We start from the raw sequence: 21,983 nt of genomic DNA on the forward strand, positions 1-21,983 counted from the left end.
AACAGTGTGTGTGTGTTCTGTAGAACTCTTCTAACAGTGTGTGTGTGTTCTGTAGAAGTCTTCTAACAGTGTGTGTGTGTTCTGTAGAAGTCTTCTAACAGTGTGTGTGTGTTCTGTAGAACTCTTCTAACAGTGTGTGTGTGTGTTCTGTAGAAGTCTTCTAACAGTGTTTGTTCTGTGGAAGTCTTCTAACAGTGTTTGTTCTGTGGAAGTCTTCTGACAGTGTGTGTGTGTTCTGTAGAACTCTTCTAACAGTGTGTGTGTGTTCTGTAGAACTCTTCTAACAGTGTGTGTGTGTTCTGTAGAAGTCTTCTAACAGTGTGTGTGTGTTCTGTAGAAGTCTTCTAACAGTGTTTGTTTTGTGGAAGTCTTCTGACAGTGTGTGTGTGTTCTGTAGAACTCTTCTAACAGTGTGTGTGTGTTCTGTGGAAGTCTTCTAACAGTGTGTGTGTTTTGTAGAAGTCTTCTAACAGTGTGTGTGTTCTGTAGAACTCTTCTAACAGTGTGTGTGTGTTCTGTAGAACTCTTCTAACAGTGTGTGTGTGTTCTGTGGAAGTCTTCTAACAGTGTGTGTGTTTTGTAGAAGTCTTCTAACAGTGTGTGTGTGTTCTGTAGAAGTCTTCTAACGGTGTGTGTGTGTGTTCTGTAGAACTCTTCTAAGAGTGTGTGTGTGTTCTGTAGAAGTCTTCTAACAGTGTGTATGTGTTCTGTAGCACTCTGAAAATAGTACTGCATTAGTGTACAATGGCTATGATGCATCTAGGTGGTGGTATTAGTGGCTAGTGTGTGTATCGGCGGGGCGGGGGTGGTGGCGTATCTGCGGTCCGGTTGTGGTGGGTTGGCATGGGTCTAAGTTCTTTCTTCTGGCTCCCGAGTGGCGCAGCAGTCTAAGGCCCTGCATTTCAGTGCTAGAGGCATGACTACAGACCCTGGTTCGATTCCAGGCTGTATTACAACTGGCCGTGATTGGAAGTCCCATAGGGTGGCGCACAATTGGCCCAGTGTTGTCTGGATCTGGGTTAGGGTTTGGCCGGGGTAGGCCGTCATTGTAAATAATAATTTGTTCTTAACTGACTTGCCTAGTTAAATAAAGGTCACATATCAAAACTATGTTTGTTAAAACTGAACAAAACATCTCATGCCTAACAGAGCTAAACACAAAGGCACTTCTTAATGAAACAAACACAGTGAATTAGGCTATAGGCCTTTTATCCATCACTTTAAATGCCCGTGGAGAATGAGGTTGTTTTGAGTCTCTCACACACACACCAACGCCCGCTCGGAGGGGGCACTAGAAGCCTTGGTGGGCAAGGTTGCTGAGCATCGGGTGAAATCTCTGTGCCTGCCACAAAAACAAAACAGTGCCAAGTCTGGTTGTTAGACTGGGATCGAGTTTGACTGACATATAGTCTTTTACTTTGTTTTATAGTTGTCTTGACTCGGGCGTAATGTTTTCTGCTCCAGTCGGAGAACTGACCATTGGTCTATTTGGCTGTGAGGGTCCTGGCTCTTCATCAGTGGGCTCCACCCTCAAGGCCCAAAGTCATAATGAGCTCTTTGGTTGCCTAATTAACTTCCTCATGTGCAGTTTCCTCCAGCATCTTAAGAAGACGCAATTTGGGGGTCAAAAATGTTGCTATCATTAAAAGCATATGGACAAGACGTAATCACTACTACGGGTGTTTGTAGCCTGCGTGCCATGATATGATATGTTGTTTGAGATGAATTGTTTTGTACTGTTTTAACAAACAACATTTCACAATATCATGGAAAGAACCAACATAGCTAAATGAAACAAGAGCAGGTGTGTTTGTAGCCGGTGTACGGCGAAAATCACCCCTTTCATTCATTTCTGTAGATTATAGGTTGCTTGCATGATATTAGATGTTTTGCTCCATCTATTCAATTTTCATATCAATTAGGCCCATCTAGTTGAATAAAGGGGAACTACCTGGTTAAATTAAAATAAAGGTACATTTGTCTTTATTTGCATGCAGCAAATGTATAGGCGTAGGTTTGCTACATTATATAAACAACATACTGTATATCTAGGTATTTGCCTTTGTTGCTTTTGTAGGGCTGTGCAAAAATTCACTTGGACTCCAAAAAATCTAATTTTAAACGAAAACAAGTTGAAATTCCTTTATTATTTATTTATAGTTAAAAACATTATTATTCATCAGCTCGCCTCACACTCCCCATTGCAGCCCCATGCAGCCTGCATTCGGCACAGCACAAACACACGCATGGCCCAAATTGGGAGAGGAGAGGAATGAATAAACAATGAATTTGAATTTATAAAATCAGCGGGAGAAAAACAATTGTGTAATCCCGAAGTTGTCTGTCTGACTGCCCGCACCATTAAAAACGTCCTTTAGAATGATCAACCCTGATATCAGGTACATTATAAACAAAACAGAGGCAATTCTAGCAGAAATATCTTTTCATTCACTCTTTCACACGTCTGTGAGGTTATTGGGATGCCGTCTGGTGGATGGGTCATCATGTTTGAGGGTGGATGGGTCATCATGTTTGAGGGTGGATGGGTACACATCATGTTTGAGGGTGGATGGGTACACATCATGTTTGAGGGTGGATGGGTACACATCATGTTTGAGGGTGGATGGGTACACATCATGTTTGAGGGTGGATGGGTCATCATGTTTGAGGGTGGATGGGTACACATCATGTTTGAGGGTGGATGGGTACACATCATGTTTGAGGGTGGATGGGTCATCATGTTTGAGGGTGGATGGGTCATCATGTTTGAGGGTGGATGGGTCATCATGTTTGAGGGTGGATGGGTCATCATGTTTGAGGGTGGATGGGTCATCATGTTTGAGGGTGGATGGGTCATCATGTTTGAGGGTGGATGGGTACACGTCATGTTTGAGGGTGGATGGGTCATCATGTTTGAGGGTGGATGGGTCATCATGTTTGAGGGTGGATGGGTCATCATGTTTGAGGGTGGATGGGTCATCATGTTTGAGGGTGGATGGGTACACATCATGTTTGAGGGTGGATGGGTACACGTCATGTTTGAGGGTGGATGGGTACACGTCATGTTTGAGGGTGGATGGGTACACGTCATGTTTGAGGGTGGATGGGTACACGTCATGTTTGAGGGTGGATGGGTACACGTCATGTTTGAGGGTGGATGGCTCATCATGTTTGAGGGTGGATGTGTACACATCATGTTTGAGGGTGGATGGGTCATCATGTTTGAGGGTGGATGGGTCATCATGTTTGAGGGTGGATGGGTACACATCATGTTTGAGGGTGGATGGGTACATGTCATGTTTGAGGGTGGATGGGTACACGTCATGTTTGAGGGTGGATTGGTCATCATGTTTGAGGGTGGATGGGTCATCATGTTTGAGGGTGGATGGGTACATGTCATGTTTGAGGGTGGATGGGTCATCATGTTTGAGGGTGGATGGGTCATCATGTTTGAAGGTGGATGGGTACATGTCATGTTTGAGGGTGGATGGGTACACATCATGTTTGAGGGTGGATGGGTACACGTCATGTTTGAGGGTGGATGGATCATCATGCTTGAGGGTGGATGGGTACACGTCATGTTTGAGGGTGGATGGGTACACGTCATGTTTGAGGGTGGATGGGTACACGTCATGTTTGAGGGTGGATGGGTACACGTCATGTTTGAGGGTGGATGGGTCATCATGTTTGAGGGTGGATGGGTACACATCATGTTTGAGGGTGGATGGGTACACGTCATGTTTGAGGGTGGATGAGTACACGTCATGTTTGAGGGTGGATGGGTACACATCATGTTTGAGGGTGGATGGGTACACGTTACCAGAGTCTATCTGGTAGAGTGATATGTGTGCCTGTTAATCTGAGTAAGTGAAAGACACTTGTTTACTTCGAAATGAGGAATGCAGCTCATTAGTGAAGCGATCCATACCGAAGTTTCTCATAGTATAACATCATAATGCAACCACAGCCAATTTAACAGAGGAAAATAACACATGATATTCAAAACAGCCTGGCGTTCAGTACAGACTTGGATTCTGTGGCATGTCTGGCAAACTGGGTCATGGTCTGGAATGTGTGTGTGTGTACCCGTGTGAGTGAGTGAGTGAGTGAGTGAGTGAGTGAATGAGTGAGTGAGTGAGTGAGTGGGAGGGAGTTCCACAGGGATGCTGGCACATATTGACTCCAATGCTTCCCACAGTTGTATCAAGTTGGCTGGATGTCCTTTGGGTGGTGGGCCATTCTTAAACCCACAGGAAACTGTTGAGCGTGGAAAACCCAGCGGCCTTGGAGTTCTTGACACAAACCGGTGTGTCTACAACTATTCCCCTTTCAAAGTGTTTTGTCTTGCTCAATCACCTTCTGAATGGCACACATACACAATCCATATCTCAAATATCTCAAGGCTTAAAAATCCTTCTTTAACCTGTCTCCTCCCCTTCATCTACTCTGATTGACATCAATAAGGGATCATAGCTTCACCTGGATTCATCTGGTAATTCTATGTTATGGAAAGAGCAGGTGTTCTTAATGTTTAAACCTACCATTCAAAAGGAGAGAAAATGAAATCCCCCCCCCCCCCCCCCCCCCCCCGAACCCCCTCCCACCACCTAATGGTCCGTCCAAACTAGTCCAACTAACAAAGACATCATCAATGAGTTAAACCGCCAGCACAAACACAAAGATACATCTCAGAGAAGTATAGTTTCTGGATTCATGTGCGGGCGCTTCCATAATCCCTGGCGTCTATGGGCCCAGTAACATAAAGCTCTCGTGTGTGTGTGTGTGTGTGTGTGTGTGTGTGTGTGTGTGTGTGTGTGTGTGTGTGTGTGTGTGTGTGTGTGTGTGTGTGTGTGTGTGTTGAGGAGGCTAATTGCGTCGGGCGGTCTGAAGGTCCCGTCGGCTCCTCGATCATTACCAGCACAGACAGATGTTTTAGCACTTAGTCCACCCCATTCACACACACACACACACACACACACACACACACACACACACACACAGTACTGTGCCCGTGAAAGCCTATGAATGAAGTGATGCCTGAATCACCACTTTAGGTTTTATGTGAAAGTTTTGACTCAATTTCCCACAGAACACTGGGTCCTTTTATTTCTACGGGGTAGATCAGCTTAATATTGCAGAAAGAATGTTGCTTCCAATGTAATTGTCTGCATCATTTACAATCACCCATATTTTTGGGGTAAATATATATATCCATACACACATGCATACACATACACATATATACATACACATACCTATATAGACATACATACTTTTAAAAAATAATATACCTTTTTTAATATTCCCCGCAAACCCTACCACCGATCCCCCAATTCGAGTAAACTAATAAACACTTCTGCTTTTACCTTCAATTTATACATCTTATACACATTTTACAGACACAGTCTACTTTACAATAGTTCTCTCTTGTTTGTTCTTAGTCCTTCCTCTATTTCTGATGTCCATCCAGTTTGATTTCTATTTGTAACTCTGCTATTTCACAAAAGTTCTGAGCATGTATACATTTTAAAGACCCTGTATGCTTTACATTGGTTATCTTGTTATTAGTCCCACCCTTCAGCTCCATTCAACCCCTCCCATCTATCTCTCAACATCATCCATTTCGGATTTCTATTTGCCATATATTTTTCAACTGTGCTGTGATGCTTCACAAAATAATTGAACATTCCTATTCTCATAGCTTCTACAGATTGTAAATTAAAAATAAACATTTTTGCTAAAATAATTATTATACCTCTGTCATTGCCAACAAAGGGTATGCAACAAAGTATTGAGATAAACTTTTGTTATTGACCAAATACTTATTTTCCACCATAATTTGCAAAAAAAATCATAAAAAATCCTACAATGTGATTTTCTGGATTTTTTTTTCTCTTTTTGTCTGTCATAGTTGAAGTGTACCTATGATGAATATTACAGGCCTCTCTCAGCTTTTTAAGTGGGAGAACTTGCACAATTGGTGACTGACTAAATACTTTTTTGCCCCACTGTATATCCATCATCTGCACAACATTGAAAGCCCTCTCATACCCCAGCCCACAGCAATACATTGGCCCTGGGATATGCAACCATTTCATTACTCTCAACTTTCAAAACAAATAAAAATAAACACACACCACACATACTGTGTTTTCTGTTGACTTAGTTTTTATCTTCACTATGTTGAATTAGTGCTTGTCTGTTCAATTAGTTATATGTGAAGATATATAGAGAAGCTATATTTTTTATTTTATTGTTACAATCCATAACCGGGCTAGAATTGTGTTTATTTTCCTCATCTATGAGAACTTAGTAATTTTTAAAATAACCATGGCGTAGTCTTTGTGTCTCTGAACAACTGGTTGTCAATATATAGTTTATCAACGACTAGAGCTACTCATTTCGCTTTTAATCTATTTTCTTTGAAAATTGGATACAGAACTTTGCGTCGTTCTGCAAACTGATCATTCATGCCAATTCTGGTCCCAGCAAGTCTTTTACCCAGGGTTTTAGCCATTATTTTATCATTAAATGAAGCAAATTTGGCAACGATTGGGCGGTCATACCTTTGGCCTCTCTGTCCGAAGCGGTGTACACGTGTAAGTTGGATTTTGTCGATAACTTCGCGTGGGATCTGAAGCGCTGTAAGGAGGAACACTCTAACTACAGATTCAGGAACTTCTCCTTCTTTCTCCTGGATACCTGTAAGTACCAGATTCTCTCTCATTGATCTAGTTTGTATGTCCAGTAAGGCTTCCCTCAGAACGGTGTTCTCCTTTTTAATTTAATTCATTTTGGGTTCAATCTTATTGACTATCCCTTTTAGCTTGTGTGTTTCCTTCTCCAATGTCGCAGCTTTTTCATCACTCATCTCAAGGCTTGCCTTCAACTCTTTTATATCCTTATTGACTAATTCAAGTATAGTTTGTCATTTATTGATTTTAACATATCGGTTTCGACCTTTACCATTCCCTGTGGTGAAAATATTAAATCGTCTGTGTCTGTAGAAGAGTCACGTTTCCGTTTTGAAATCTGTTCCCCTGTCTTACTCTCCGTCATGTTTGACTCAAAACAATCCACGTAATTTACCCAACCACTCCATCAAAACACACCACGTCATTTACCTAACCACTCTATCAAAACACGCCACGTCATTTACCTATCCACTCTATCAAAACACACCACGTCATTTACCCAACCACTCTATCAAAACACACCACGTCATTTACCGAACCACTCTATCAAAACGCACCACGTCATTTACCTAACCACTCTATCAAAACACACCACGTCATTTACCTAACCAATCTATCAAAACACACCACGTCATTTCCCCAACCACTCTATCAAAACACACCATGTTATTTACCCAACCACTCTATCAAAACACACCACATCATTTACTCAACCACTCTATCAAAACACACAACGTCATTTACCCAACCACTCTATCAAAACACACCACGTTATTTACCCAACCATTCTATCAAAACACACCACGTAATTTACCCAACCACTCTATCAAAACACACCACGTTATTTACCCAACCACTCTATCAAAACACACCACGTTATTTACCCAACCACTCTATCAAAACACACCACGTTATTTACCCAACCACTCTATCAAAACACACCACATTATTTACCTAACCACTCTATCAAAACACACCACATAATTTACCCAACCACTCTATCAAAACACACCACGTTATTTACCCAACCACTCTATCGAAACACACCACGTTATTTACCCAACCACTCTATCAAAACACACCACGTTATTTACCTATCCACTCTATCAAAACACACCACGTCATTTACCCAACCATTCTATCAAAACACACCACATCATTTACTCAACCACTCTATCAAAACACACCACGTCATTTACCCAACCACTCTATCAAAACACACCACGTCATTTACCCAACCACTCTATCAAAACACACCACGTTATTTACCCAACCACTCTATCAAAACACACCACATCATTTACTCAACCACTCTATCAAAACACACCACGTCATTTACCCAACCACTCTATCAAAACACACCACGTTATTTACCCAACCACTCTATCAAAACACACCACGTAATTTACTCAACTACTCTATCAAAACACACCACGTCATTTACCCAACCACTCTATCAAAACACACCACGTTATTTACCCAACCATTCTATCAAAACACACCACGTTATTTACCCAACCACTCTATCAAAACACACCACGTTATTTACCCAACCACTCTCTGTCCTATATACAGTACAATGGCGTATTTGTCAGTTGGTGTTTGGTATGAATTCTTGTGAGTGAGCTGTTGGATAGACCCACATGTTACCTCAGTGTGTGTGTGTGTGTGTGTGTGTGTGTGTGTGTGTGTGTGTGTGTGTGTGTGTGTGTGTGTGTGTGTTTCCCTCTGATGTGTTTTCCAGGTGTGGTGGAAAGACTAACACAGCTGCATTTTAATGACAGTGAAATGTTTCTGCATTTTCTCTTGCTCTCGCTCTCTCTGTGTGTGTGTGTGTGTGTGTGTGTGTGTGTGTGTGTGTGTGTGTGTGTGTGTGTGTGTGTGTGTGTGTTGTCCTTAGAGAGTCGTAAAGCACAAAGTGGCACTTTACTGAGCAACTCCGTTAAATGACTCGTCAGGATGGGCACACATCACTACAGGGAGTCCCATAGACACACACACACACACACACACACACACACACACACACACACACACACACACACACACACACACACACACACACACACACACACACACAGTGATGAGACAGGTAGTAACAAATTACCCTGGAAACAGACCTACAGAAGAGTGATGAATGAGACAAATACACCACAGATAGGTAGCTACCTACAGTTGAAGTCAGAAGTTTACATACACCTCAAGCAAATACATTTAAACTCAGTTTCACAATTCCTGACATTTAATCCTAGTAAAAAATTATCTGTCTTAGGTCAGTAAAGATCACCATTTTATTTTAAGATTGTGAAATGTCAGAATAATAGTAGAGAGAATTATTTATTTCAGCTTTTCTTTCTTTCATCACATTCCCAGTGGGTCAGACGTTTACATACACTCAATTAGTATTTGGTAGCATTGCCTTTAAATTGTTTAACTTAGGTCAAACATTTCGCGTAGCCTTCCACAAGCTTCCCACAATAAGTTGGGTGAATTTTGGCCCATTCCTCCTGACAGAGCTGGTGTAACTGAGTCAGGTTTGTAGGCCTGACAAAAGTGAAATAAACAATAAAAATTAACAGTAAACATTACACATACAGAAGTTTCAAAACAATAAAGACATTACAAATGTCATGTTATGTATATTTACAGTGTTGTAACAATGTACAAATGGTTAAAATACATAAGGGAAAATAAATAAGCATAAATATGGGTTGTATTTACAATGGTGTTTGTTCTTCACTGGTTGCCCTTTTCTTGTGGCAACAGGTCACAAATATTGCTGCTGTGATGGCACACTGTGGAATTTCACCTAGTAGATATGGGAGTTTATCAAAATTGGGTTTGTTTTCGAATTCTTTGTGGATCTGTGTAATCTGAGGGTTAGGGTTGTGTCTCTAATATGGTCATACATTGGGCAGGAGGTTAAGAAGTGCAGCTCAGTTTCCACCTCATTTTGTGGGCAGTGTGCACATAGCCTGTCTTCTCTTGAGAGCCATGTCTGCCTACGGTGGCCTTTCTCAATAGCAAGGCTATGCTCACTGAGTCTGTACATAGTCAAAGCTTTCCTTAAGTTTGGGTCAGTCACAGTGGTCAGGTATTCTGCCACTGTGTACGCTCTGTTTAGGGCCAAATAGCATTCTAGTTTGCTCTGTTTTTAAAAAATTATTTCCAATGTGTCAAGTAATTTTCTTTTTGTTTTCTCATGATTTGCTTTTTGTTTTCTCATGATTTGCTCTATATCTATCTCTCTCTGTCTAGCTCTAGCTCTCTCTGTCTATATCTCTATTTCTATCTCTCTCTCTATCCATCTCACTCTCTCCATGTCCCTCTTTCTCTTTCTCTTTCTGGGTCTCTTCAAATCTGTGTCTACATCCTACTTTCTTCTCACTGTCTGTCCTACTATAAAATCCTGAACCGTTCCTTCCCATACAGTTATACTATGTCTTTTACTCTCATGATCTTCCTTAAAATAACTTTACAGTAAAACTGAAGTGTGATGACGAGGAAAGTGTGGTGCCAAGTACCAGCTCACATAAAGCATACGTCTACACAGTTTGAATACAGTTTGTGTGTGTACGTTTGTGTTTTTGGTTTTACTATCCTTGTGGGGACCAGAATATCTCACAAGCCTAGTAAAACAGGGACAATTCTGACAAATTCACTGGTCCCTACAATAAAAAAGGCTATTTTAGGCTTAGGGGTTAGGTTGAGGGTTAGGGTTAGAATTAAGGTTAGGGTTAGAATTCGGGTTAGGGTTAGGGGTAAAGGTTAGGGTTAGGGTTAAGGTTAAGGTGAAGGTTAGGGTTTAGTGAAAATAGGATTTTGAATGGGAATCAATTGTTTTGTCAAATCAACAGATACTTATTGGTTAGCAGTATTATATATATGAGAGGTGAGTGAAACAGACGTTGTTTAAACATTAGGGAAACACGTCCGTCCCTCTTTCTCATACAGTTTTCTCATACAGTCTCAAACAGTTTTCTTTAGTGAATGGGCCAGTGTTTTGGCCACTGCTACATTGGAAAGAGACAACTAAAAGGAGAGGCAAGACAGACATCTGTTTCCATAAAGCTCTGTGTTTAGAGGAGCTGAAAGACGAGTTGATATGTTTAATAAGGTGGGTGTATTCCACTTTACTTGCAATGGCAAGAAATAAAGTATTCTCTCTTTCTTTGTTTCTCTCTCGCTCTGTACCTCATGAATCTAAGCTGAGAGGAATCTTTCCCTCTGGAGTGTTTTGTGGAATGTGATAATCCACTCTTTTGTGGTTGTGTGTGCAAGGGTGTGTGTGTGTGTGTGTGTGTGTGTGTGTGTGTGTGTGTGTGTGTGTGTGTGTGTGTGTGTGTGTGTGTGTGTGTGTGTGTGTGTGTGTGTGTGTGTGTGTGTGTGTGTGTGTGTGTGTGTGCATGCGTATAATATAATTCTCATGACTTTAACCGTAACACTTCACATGCTCTGGTCATGTGTGTCACGGTGCAGTCTGGAGACTACTGTGTGTACATGGAAACGCAACATGCGATCACAGAGGCAGGCACGCAACATGCCACATACCACAACCTGTCTATCAACCAAGGACAAGGTTAGGACGTACCTCATGCCACTGAAGTTGTAATTCTTTAATTCTTTACCTCACGCCATCAGAGACCAGTCTGATAATCCAGTGTCTGGTAATGCAGAGGTCAACATGTCTAGTAATAGATTTAGTCTTTGTCTTTCAGACATACACATAGATGTTTGACCTTCCCTCTACAAGATACAGTATATGCAGTAATATTGACTTATTGACTCGATTCCACCAGCACTAATCTGTCTCGTATCTCCCAAATAGCCATGGGATAGTTTAAAAGTTGTCAGGCTACAATGCGCTGCTGTAGCATTCTGAAAATATTCCCTAAGTGAAATCGTCAATTTCCGCTTCAAAACCGTCTGAATTAATCTAAGCTAAAACAATGTATGTTTTTTGATGAGTAAATCTTAGTCGCCCCATTTTACATCTAGCTAAGGATTATTGTGCTTCAATTAGCTGTATTTCTGAAGTTTGATTACGGGCACGAAAGCTAGCATAAATGTGCTGAATATTGAGCCAGTCACTGAAAGCATTTTGACTGAAACGATTCTGCTAACCAACCAGCTACCTACTTAGTGCTGCACACAATGTTGAATCTTCCAACAATAGCTAGCTAGCAAGCTACTGTAGCTAGTAGTGCTAACGCTTACATTATGATATTTCCTAAAGCAGCTGTTCTTCCCCCACAAGTCATTGCAGTAGCCTCCTCAGTCAGCTCAGTCCTCAGTCAGAAATTCACATTGTAGGATTTTTAATGGATTTATTTTGCAAATTATGGTGGAAAATAAGTATTTGGTCACCTACAAACAAGCAAGATTTCTGGCTCTCACAGACCTGTAACTTCTTCTTTAAGAGGCTCCTCTGTCCTCCACTCGTTACCTGTATTAATGGCACCTGTTTGAACTTGTTATCAGTATAAAAGACACCTGTCCACAACCTCAAACAGTCACACTCCAAACTCCACTGTGGCCAAGACCAAAGAGCTGTCAAAGGACACCAGAAACAAAATTGTAGACCTGCACCAGGCTGGGAAGACTGAATCTGCAATAGGTAAGCAGCTTGGTTTGAATAAATCAACTGTGGGAGCAAATATTAGGAAATGGAAGACATACAAGACCACTGATAATCTCCCTCGATCTGGGGCTCCACGCAAGATTTCACCCCGTGGGGTCAAAATGATCACAAGAACGGTGAGCAAAAATCCCAGAACCACACGGGGGGACCTAGAGAATTACCTGCAGAGAGCTGGGACCAAAGTAACAAAGCCTACCATCAGTAACACACTACGCCGCCAAGGACTCAAATCCTGCAGTGCCAGACGTGTCCCCCTGCTTAAGCCAGTACATGTCCAGGCCCGTCTGAAGTTTGCTAGAGAGCATGTGTATGATCCAGAAGAAGATTGGGAGAATGTCATATGGTCAGATGAAAGCAAAATATAACTTTTTGGTAAAAACTCAACTCGTCGTGTTTGGAGGACAAAGAATGCTGAGTTGCATCCAAAGAACACCATACTGTGAAGCATGGGGGTGGAAACATCATGCTTTGGGGCTGTTTTTCTGCAAAGGGACCAGGACGACTGATCCGTGTAAAGGAAAGAATGAACAGGGCCATGTATCGTGAGATTTTGAGTGAAAACCTCCTTCCATCAGCAAGGGCATTGAAGATGAAACGTGGCTGGGTCTTTCAGCATGACAATGATCCCAAACACACCGCCCGGGCAACGAAGGAGTGGCTTCGTAAGAAGCATTTCAAGGTCCTGGAGTGGCCTAGCCAGTCTCCAGATCTCAACCCCATAGAAAATCTTTGGAGGGAGTTGAAAGTCCGTGTTGCCCAGCAACAGCCCCAAAACATCACTGCTCTAGAGGAGATCTGCATGGAGGAATGGGCCAAAATACCAGCAACAGTGTGTGAAAACCTTGTGAAGACTTACAGAAAACGTTTGACCTCTGTCATTGCCAACAAAGGGTCTATAACAAAGTATTGAGATTAACTTTTGTTATTGACCAAATACTTATTTTCCACCATAATTTGCAAATAAATGTATTAAAAATCCTACAATGTGATTTTCTGGATTTTTTAAAATCATTTTGTCTGTCATAGTTGAAGTGTACCTATGATTGGTGGCTGACTAAATACTTTTTTGCCCCACTGTACATGTAGGTATCGTTAAAGTGACTGTGCATATATGATGAATAGAGAGTAGCAGACTTGACTTCAGGAGGCAGCCGAGGGAGGGGACCAATATGCGTTGTGCCTGTTGCTATGGCAACCTATAAACTGTGATTAGTGATGTGAGTTATAGGACATGCCGTCACCTTGGTGTTATCAGGTGATATTGTATGATATTGTGCTGCTTGGAGACTCATTTCACCCTTTTTCCCCTTTTCCCCATGCAGTGTACAGCAAAGAGAAGCTCCACAGACAAGCAAAACAGAACATCATGGGATGCAGGCTTTTGTTCCAGCCCAGCTCTCACACACCTGATTTCACTAATCAACGGCTTGGTGATTATAATCTATCCATCTATAAGTTGAGTCAGGTGTTTTAGTTTTGGCCTAGCACAAAATCCTGCACAGCATCTGGAGAATGTTTGTGACTGGGATGACGACCAAAGAAGCCGCTGCCCGCCGGACCCAGACTGCCTTTGCCTACAGGGCTTCCTGGGCTGGTTGGCAGGGGCAGACAGACCCTCATTACACCAACCACAGATGAAAATGAGAACAAAATGAGGCCCATTACCATGAGAGCATGACTAATATCCTTCAGCAGACCCCTGATACACACACCCACACCCACACATACAGACAGAAACAGACACACAAACACATATATAAGTACACACACATGTATGCACACACACACACACACACACACACACACACACACACACACACACACACATAAAAGCAAGGAAAGAGGTAATACATTCTGGCTCTATTAAAGCAACCCTCATTTAAGGCCTCTCTCTATACACTCTGTGTGTGTGTGTGTGTGTGTGTGTGTGTGTGTGTGTGTGTGTGTGTGTGTGTGTGTGTGTGTGTGTGTGTGTGTGTGTGTGTGTGTGTGTGTGTGTGTGTGTGTGTGTGTGTGTGTGTGTGTGTGTGTGTGTGTGTGTGTGTGTGTGTGTGTGTGTGTGTGTGTGTGTGTGTGTGTGTGTGTGTGTGTGTGTGTGTGTGTGTGTGTGTGTGTGTGGCGTGCGTGCGTGCGTGCGTGCGTGCGTGCGTGCGTGCGTGCGTGCGTGCGTGCGTGCGTGCGTGCGTGCGTGCGTGCGTGCGTGCGTGCGTGCGTGCGTGCGTGCGTGCGTGTGTGTGTGTGTGTGTGTGTGTATACACTAATCATCTATGACTTATTCAACAAGCTCCCACTACAGAATTAGACACTTTTCCAAATTTCTTCAAATGTAAAATTTCTAAGTTGCTCCAAAGTCTTTTGACTCCCTAAGTTGACTCCTCCTGCTCAGTATCATTCCATTTCTAAAAATGTCAAATTGTGAAGCAGCTCCAAATTAAGGGTTATGGTTTTGGATATGGTTAAAACATTACATTTAGGCACTCATTCTTAATGGTTTAGGTAAGGGTTATGGTTTGGAATAGGGTTAAAACCAAAAAATACAAAACAAGTGTAGACCACTGGGATCAAACACACAACCTTCTGATCTGGAGTCATGGGATTCCATCCATCCGCCACCCCTGTCTACAACCTATGTCCACAACTCCCTAGCAAAGCCCTACCCTACTTGATGGTAATAGAGCTCACTGTTGCCTCTAGCAGGACATGGATAGACATCCAATTGTCTCGTCTCATCTTGTCTCTTCTATTCTCGTCTCTCATCTTTTGTCGTCATCCTCAAGTCAAATATTTTCTCATCCTTTTCTCCTCCTACTCCACTACCATCCAAGCACATCTCTCTCACCCCTTCTCTCCTCTCCACTGTCTTCTCCTCTCCTATCTTCTCTGCCCCTTCACCTTTCTCTTCCCTCCCGACCACCCTCTCTAATATCACCTCTCCCCATCTTTCATCCCCCGTCTTCTCTACACTTCCTACTGTCTCCTCTACATTTATTCTCCCCCCCTTCCCCTCTCCGTCTCTCCTATCATCCTCTGTTTTACAGAGCCGGTCTGCTTGGTGATTTATAAACCTGTGACAGACAGATGGGGGGAGGAGAGGATGGAGGATGGGGGCAGGTGCGTTTGAAGTACATGAAGGGCTAATATTAAATACACCTGGCCCATCCAGGGGCTCCCTCTGTACACAGAAACAAAGAGATAGAGAGAGGGAGGCAGCGATGATGGGCCACAGGGAAGAGGCCTGAGGAGGGAGGTGGAAAGGGGTGGGCTGAGGTGCATTGCCAAGCAGGCAGTAATTGGCTATTCTTTCATGGGGCCTGATTTTCACACTCTTCCTCCCACAGGAAGAGACCCTTTTGCTGCCCCTCAGTGTGCACTGTAAAAAATACAAATCTAGTTGTTTCAACTACAGTTGAAGTCGGAAGTTTACATACACCTTAGCCAAGTATATTTACTTAATTAATTTTTCACAATTCTTGACATCTAGTAAAATTTATGTTTCTTAGATCAGATAGGATCACCACTTTATGGAATTCTAAATGTCAGAATAATAGTAGAGAGAATGATTTATTTCAGCTTTTATTTCTTTCATCGCATTCCCAGTGGGTCAGAAGTTTACATACACTCAATTAGTATTTGGTAGCATTGCCTTTAAATTGTTTAACTTGGGCCAAATGTTTCTCGTAGCCTTTCACAAGCTTCCCACAATAAGTTGGGTGAATTTTGGCCCAATCCTCCTGACAAAGCTGGTGTAACTGAGTCAGGTTTGTAGGACTCCTTGCACACTCCTTTCACACACGGGGTGGAGATGTTATTTCCTACCCTCACCACCTGGGGGTGGCCCGTCAGAAAGTCCAGGACCCAGTTGCAAAGGGGGGAGTCAAGACCCAGAGTCTCGGGCTTAATGACGAGTTTGGAGGGTACTTTGGTGTTAAATGCTGAGCTGTAGTCGATGAACAGCATTCTTACATAGGTATTCCTCTTGTCCAGATGGGTTAGGGCTGTGTGATTGCGATTGTGTCGTCTGTGGACCTATTGGGGAGGTAAGCAAATTGGAGTGGGTCTAGGGTGTCAGGTAGGGTGGAGGTGATATGATCCTTGATTAGTCTCTCAAAGCACTTCATAACGACGGAAGTGAGTAGGCGATAGTCGTTTAGCTCAGGTATCTTAGCTTTCTTGGGAACAGGAACAATGGTGGCCCTCTTGAAGCATGTGGGAACAGCAGACTGGGATAGGGATTGATTGAATATGTCCGTAAACACACCAGTCACTTTGCGCATGAACTTATTAACAAGTCGTGGTGTGATCATAACAACATACAGGAACTCAATTGTTGGAAAAATGACTTGTGTCATACACAAAGTAGATGTCCTAACTGACTTGCCAAAACTATAGTTTGTTAACTAGAAATTTGTGGAGTGGTTGAAAAACAACCTAAGTGTATGTAAACTTCCGTCTTCAACTGTAAATATTATTAATTAACTGGTTCCACAGCTTCTTTTTTGTTTACTCAACTTTTCAGTCAGTGCTACCTGAATTTAACATTTTTGGTTGCCCCAACATTAGCTCCAACATGAGAAAACCTAGGCAGAAATTTCGATCGACTGAAAATCATGTGTTTGTTGTCTCATATGTTCATTCAACTAGAAATTATTATTTGGGCATTTTACCTGCAAAAATGGCTGTGGAACTAATTACACACACAAAGTGCCTTTAACTTACAACGTACAAATTTGACACACGTTGACAAACACTGAGTGTACAAAACATTAGGAACACCTTCCTACTATTGAGTTGCACTTCCTTTTGCCCTCAGAACAGCCTCAATTTGTCAGGGAATGGTCTCTACAAGGTGTCAAAAGTGTTCCACAGGGATGCTGGCCCATGTTGACTCCAATGCTTCCCACAGTTGTGTCAAGTTGGCTGGATGTCCTTTGGGTGGTGGAACATTCTTGACACACACAGGAAACTATTGACCCAGCAGCATTGCAGTTCTTGACACACTCATACCGGTGCACCTGGTACCTACTATCATACCCCGTTCAAAGGCACATGTTTTGTCTTGTCCATTCACCCTCTGAATGGCACACATACCCAATCCATGTCTCAATTGTCTCAAGGCTTAAAAATCATTCTTTAACCTGTCTCCTCCCCTTCATCTACACTGATTGAAGTGGATTTAATAGGTGACATCAATAAGTGATCATAGTTTTAATCTGGATTCACCTGGTCAGTCTGTCATGGAAAGAGCAGGTGTTCATAATGTTTTGTACACTCAGTGTATTTAGCCTCACAATGAAGAGTTTTACCATTTTCTTTTCAGGACAACCTTGGCTACAAGTTTTTAAACTATATTGTTTTATACTATATTGTGACAAGCTACAGCCTCCATTTAAAATGGTCAGTAGCAGCTAACCCATGAGGTTCATTATCTCAGGCAGGAAATATAGGCTGAAGGTTCCTAACCCTCGGTGGGTAATAGATTGGTTCTTGCTCATTAGTGATGCAGGTGTGTGTGTGTTGTCCTTGGGGAATTCCTCATTACCACGCAATCTGACCTCAGCTAATCTCTGACCTCTAATCCCTGACCCTGATACCTGACCTTGGCCCAAAACCCAGTGCAGATTAGGTAAAGACATGCACACATGTTCGCATGTACAAATGCACAGAGAGAGGGACAGAGAAAGAGAGAGAAAGAGAGAGAGAGCAGACAGCCTTAGATAGAGAGTCCACTAGGAAGCAGTGTGTCTGACAGACAGAACACACTGAGACTATGAGAGCTTGAGATAGAGGTCTATTTAAAGGGGCTCCTACCTCTTTGAAGTTCTCTTTGGGATCTGTTCTCTTCCACTTTCTGCCCTTTCCATCGCTCGGACTGACACCAATCCATTTTACTACCTGCCCAGGGAAAGGAGGGAGGGAGGGAGGGAGGGAGGGAGGGGAAAATGTAGCACACGTCTAATATGAGTTAGTACCTATAAACAGATTTTAGACGCACTTTCCATTGCTTAAGTGGAAAGACACACACACACACACAAACACACAGACTTGCACGCACGCACACACAAACACAGACATCTACACGGCTGATTACACGCAAGCCCCAACAGCGAGTCAGCGGTGGAGGTATAGCCACACAGCGAGACGGCCTTGCCGCAGAAGTAACCCCATCAGTCCCTACAGAGTGTGGTCACATCATGGCTATACTACCACACTGCCTTAGATAAGAGCACCTAAATACTACCACACTGCCTTACACAAGAGCACCTACAATTACCACACTGCCTTACACAAGAGCACCTACAATTACCACACTGCCTTAGACAACAGCACCTAAAAACTACCACGCTGCCTTAGAGAAGAGCACCTAAATACTACCACAGTGCCTTACACAAGAGCACCTACAATTACCACACTGCCTTACACAAGAGCACCTACAATTACCACACTGCCTTAGACAACAGCACCTAAAAACTACCACGCTGCCTTAGACAACAGCACCTAAATACTACCACACTGCCTTACACAAGAGCACCTACAATTACCACACTGCCTTAGACAACAGCACCTAAAAACTACCACGCTGCCTTAGACAACAGACCTAAATACTACCACACTGCCTTACACAAGAGCACCTACAATTACCACACTGCCTTAGACAAGAGCACCTAAAACTACCACACTGCCTTAGACAACAGCACCTAAATACTACCACACTGCCTTAGACAACAGCAGCTAAATACTACCACACTGCCTTACACAAGAGCACCTAAAACTACCACACTGCCTTACACAAGAGCACCTACAATTACCACACTGCCTTACACAAGAGCACCTAAAACTACCACACTGCCTTAGACAACAGCACCTAAATACTACCACACTGCCTTAGACAACAGCACCTAAATACTACCACACTGCCTTACACAAGAGCACCTACAATTACCACACTGCCTTACACAAGAGCACCTACAATTACCACACTGCCTTAGACAACTGCACCTAAAAACTACCAAGCTGCCTTAGACAACAGCACCTAAATACTACCACACTGCCTTACACAAGAGCACCTAAAACTACCACACTGCCTTAGACAACAGCACTTAAAAACTACCACACTGCTTTAGACAACAGCACCTAAATACTACCACACTGCCATAGACAAGAGCACCCAAATACTACCACACTGCCTTAGACAAGAGCACCTAAAACTACCACACTGCCTTACACAAGAGCACCTAAAACTACCACACTGCCTTAGACAACAGCACCCAAATACTACCACACTGCTTCAGACAAGAGCACCTAAATACTACCACACTGCCATAGACAAGAGCACCTAAAACTACCACACTGCCTAAGACAAGAGCACCCAAATACTACCACACTGCCATAGACAAGAGCACCTAAATACTACCACACTGCCTTACACAAGAGCACCTAAAACTACCACACTGCCTTACACAAGAGCACCTAAAACTACCACACTGTCTTAGACAACAGCACCTACAAACTACCACACTGCATTAGACAAGATCACCTAAAACTACCACACTGCCTTACACAAGAGCACCTAAAACTACCACACTGCTTTAGACAACAGCACCTAAAACTACCACACTGCTTTAGACAACAGCACCTATAACTACCACACTGCTTTAGACAACAGCACCTAAAACTACCACACTGCTTTAGACAACAGCACCTAAAACTACCACACTGCTTTAGACAACAGCACCTAAAACTACCACACTGCCTTACACAAGAGCACCTAAAACTACCACACTGCCTTACACAAGAGCACCTAAAACTACCACACTGCCTTAGACAACAGCACCCAAATACTACCACACTGCATTAGACAAGATCACCAAAAAACTTCCACACTGCCTTAGACAAGAACACCCAAATACTACCACACTGCCTTAGACAACAGCACCCAAATACTACCACACTGCCTTAGACAACAGCACCCAAATACTATCACACTGCATTAGACAAGAACACCAAAAAACGTCCACACTGCCTTAGACAAGAGCACCTAAAACTACCACACTGCCTTACACAAGAGCACCTAAAACTACCACACTGCCTTAGACAACAGCACCCAAATACTACCACACTGCATTAGACAAGAACACCAAAAAACTTCCACACTGCCTTAGACAAGAGCACCTAAAACTACCACACTGCCTTAGACAACAGCACCCAAATACTACCACACTGCCTTAGACAACAGCACCCAAATACTACCACACTGCCTTAGACAAGAGCACCTAAAACTACCACACTGCCAGCTATTTCTATCAGTATCTCATAGTGCATGCGCACACACACACGCCAGAACGCGCACATACACACCTACTGACACATTTTTTCAACAGTTATTTAGTTTTTCCTTCAGTAAGGAGTGCTCTGTCTGTAAGAGAACCAGATAAAAATTCAGATCTTCCTCTCTACCACTCTCTGTCTCTCACACACTCTTTCATACACACGCCACAGTATTTCTATCTGTATCACAGACAATCTCTATTTAATCCAAACCACAATCACAAATTACTTTGTAATAAATACAGGGTTTGACCCCTCATATACTACAGTAGACTCCACCTCATAACATGCAGCAGATGTATGCATGGTGACCAAGAGAGACAGAGATAGAGTGAGCAAGTGGGAGAGAGAGAAAGAGAGTGAAAAGGGCTGAAATAGCAATAGGGAGAGAGAGAGGGAGAATAAACTGAGCGGAGAGAGTGTGAGAATGTCTTTCAAACAGCTGAGGAAACAACTTAATCTCTGAGTTTCTCAAAGACACATGACAGAGAGGAAAAGAAAGAGTGAACTAGAGATAGGGGAAGAAATAGAGAGGAAAAGAGAGAGGGGGAGGTATGTTCCCCTACCTTGCTTTGACTTCTTCCACCATACGAGTCTGTAACCATACGGAACTCCCTTCACATAGAGACTGATCGGGAGAGGAGAGGAGGGTGTGAACCAGAGAAAGGGAGAGAGAGAGAGAGAGAGAGAGAGAGAGAGAGAGAGAGGAGTGATCGAACAGGAGAAAGAGGAATGTTGAGCACAGGGAGGGAGAGAGAGAGAGAGGGGGGAGAGAGAGTGAGAGATATGGAAGGGGAGGGAGAGAGAGAGAAAGAGGAAAGGAGTGAGCTAGATCACTTGTTCCTTTCTGACAAAAACTCACGGCTTGACTTCGGAGAGACAGGAATGAGAGAGAAGAGGAGGAGAAGGAAGAAGAGGATGAGAGCAACAATGAGAAAGAAGAGGAAGGGAGGGAGGAAGGAAGAAATTAGAGGAGGAGATGGAGGAGAGGCAAAATTCCCTCATTACGTAAAGCGGTGTGTAGAGCGTCACATAGTACTAAGTCACTAACGCCCACAAACACACACTCAAGGTATTCACAAACACACACTCAAGGTATTCACAAACACACATAAAAAAATGCTACAGTTTACAATAGAATGATGCAGTATTTACTATATAATTATGTAGTAAACTGTAGATCACTATACTACACACTGTTGTAGAATACTATACTACACACTGTAGTATACCTCGATCATTTTGTGATTTTATCAACTCGTACTCCCGCTGACATTTTAACGCCTGGTATTTAACCCCTGGACTCACTTTAAACCATTATA

General features: G+C 42.8%; 1 long non-coding RNA gene across 1 annotated transcript in view; it reads right to left on the bottom strand.

The window, feature by feature from the left end:
• Positions 1 to 21,386, bottom strand: part of LOC110536294 — a 57,789-nt gene extending 36,403 nt beyond the window's left edge. Inside the window, exons 1-2 of the long non-coding RNA XR_002475398.2 lie at positions 21,228 to 21,386; positions 18,145 to 18,228 (exon numbers count right to left, since the gene is read on the bottom strand). This is a non-coding gene — a long non-coding RNA (uncharacterized LOC110536294). The remainder of the gene's footprint in view (positions 1 to 18,144; positions 18,229 to 21,227) is intronic.
• Between the last annotated feature and the right edge of the window lie 597 nt (positions 21,387 to 21,983).

The sequence above is a fragment of the Oncorhynchus mykiss genome, chromosome 11 (genome assembly GCF_013265735.2).
Source record: "Oncorhynchus mykiss isolate Arlee chromosome 11, USDA_OmykA_1.1, whole genome shotgun sequence".
Taxonomy (NCBI): Eukaryota; Metazoa; Chordata; class Actinopteri; order Salmoniformes; family Salmonidae; genus Oncorhynchus; species Oncorhynchus mykiss.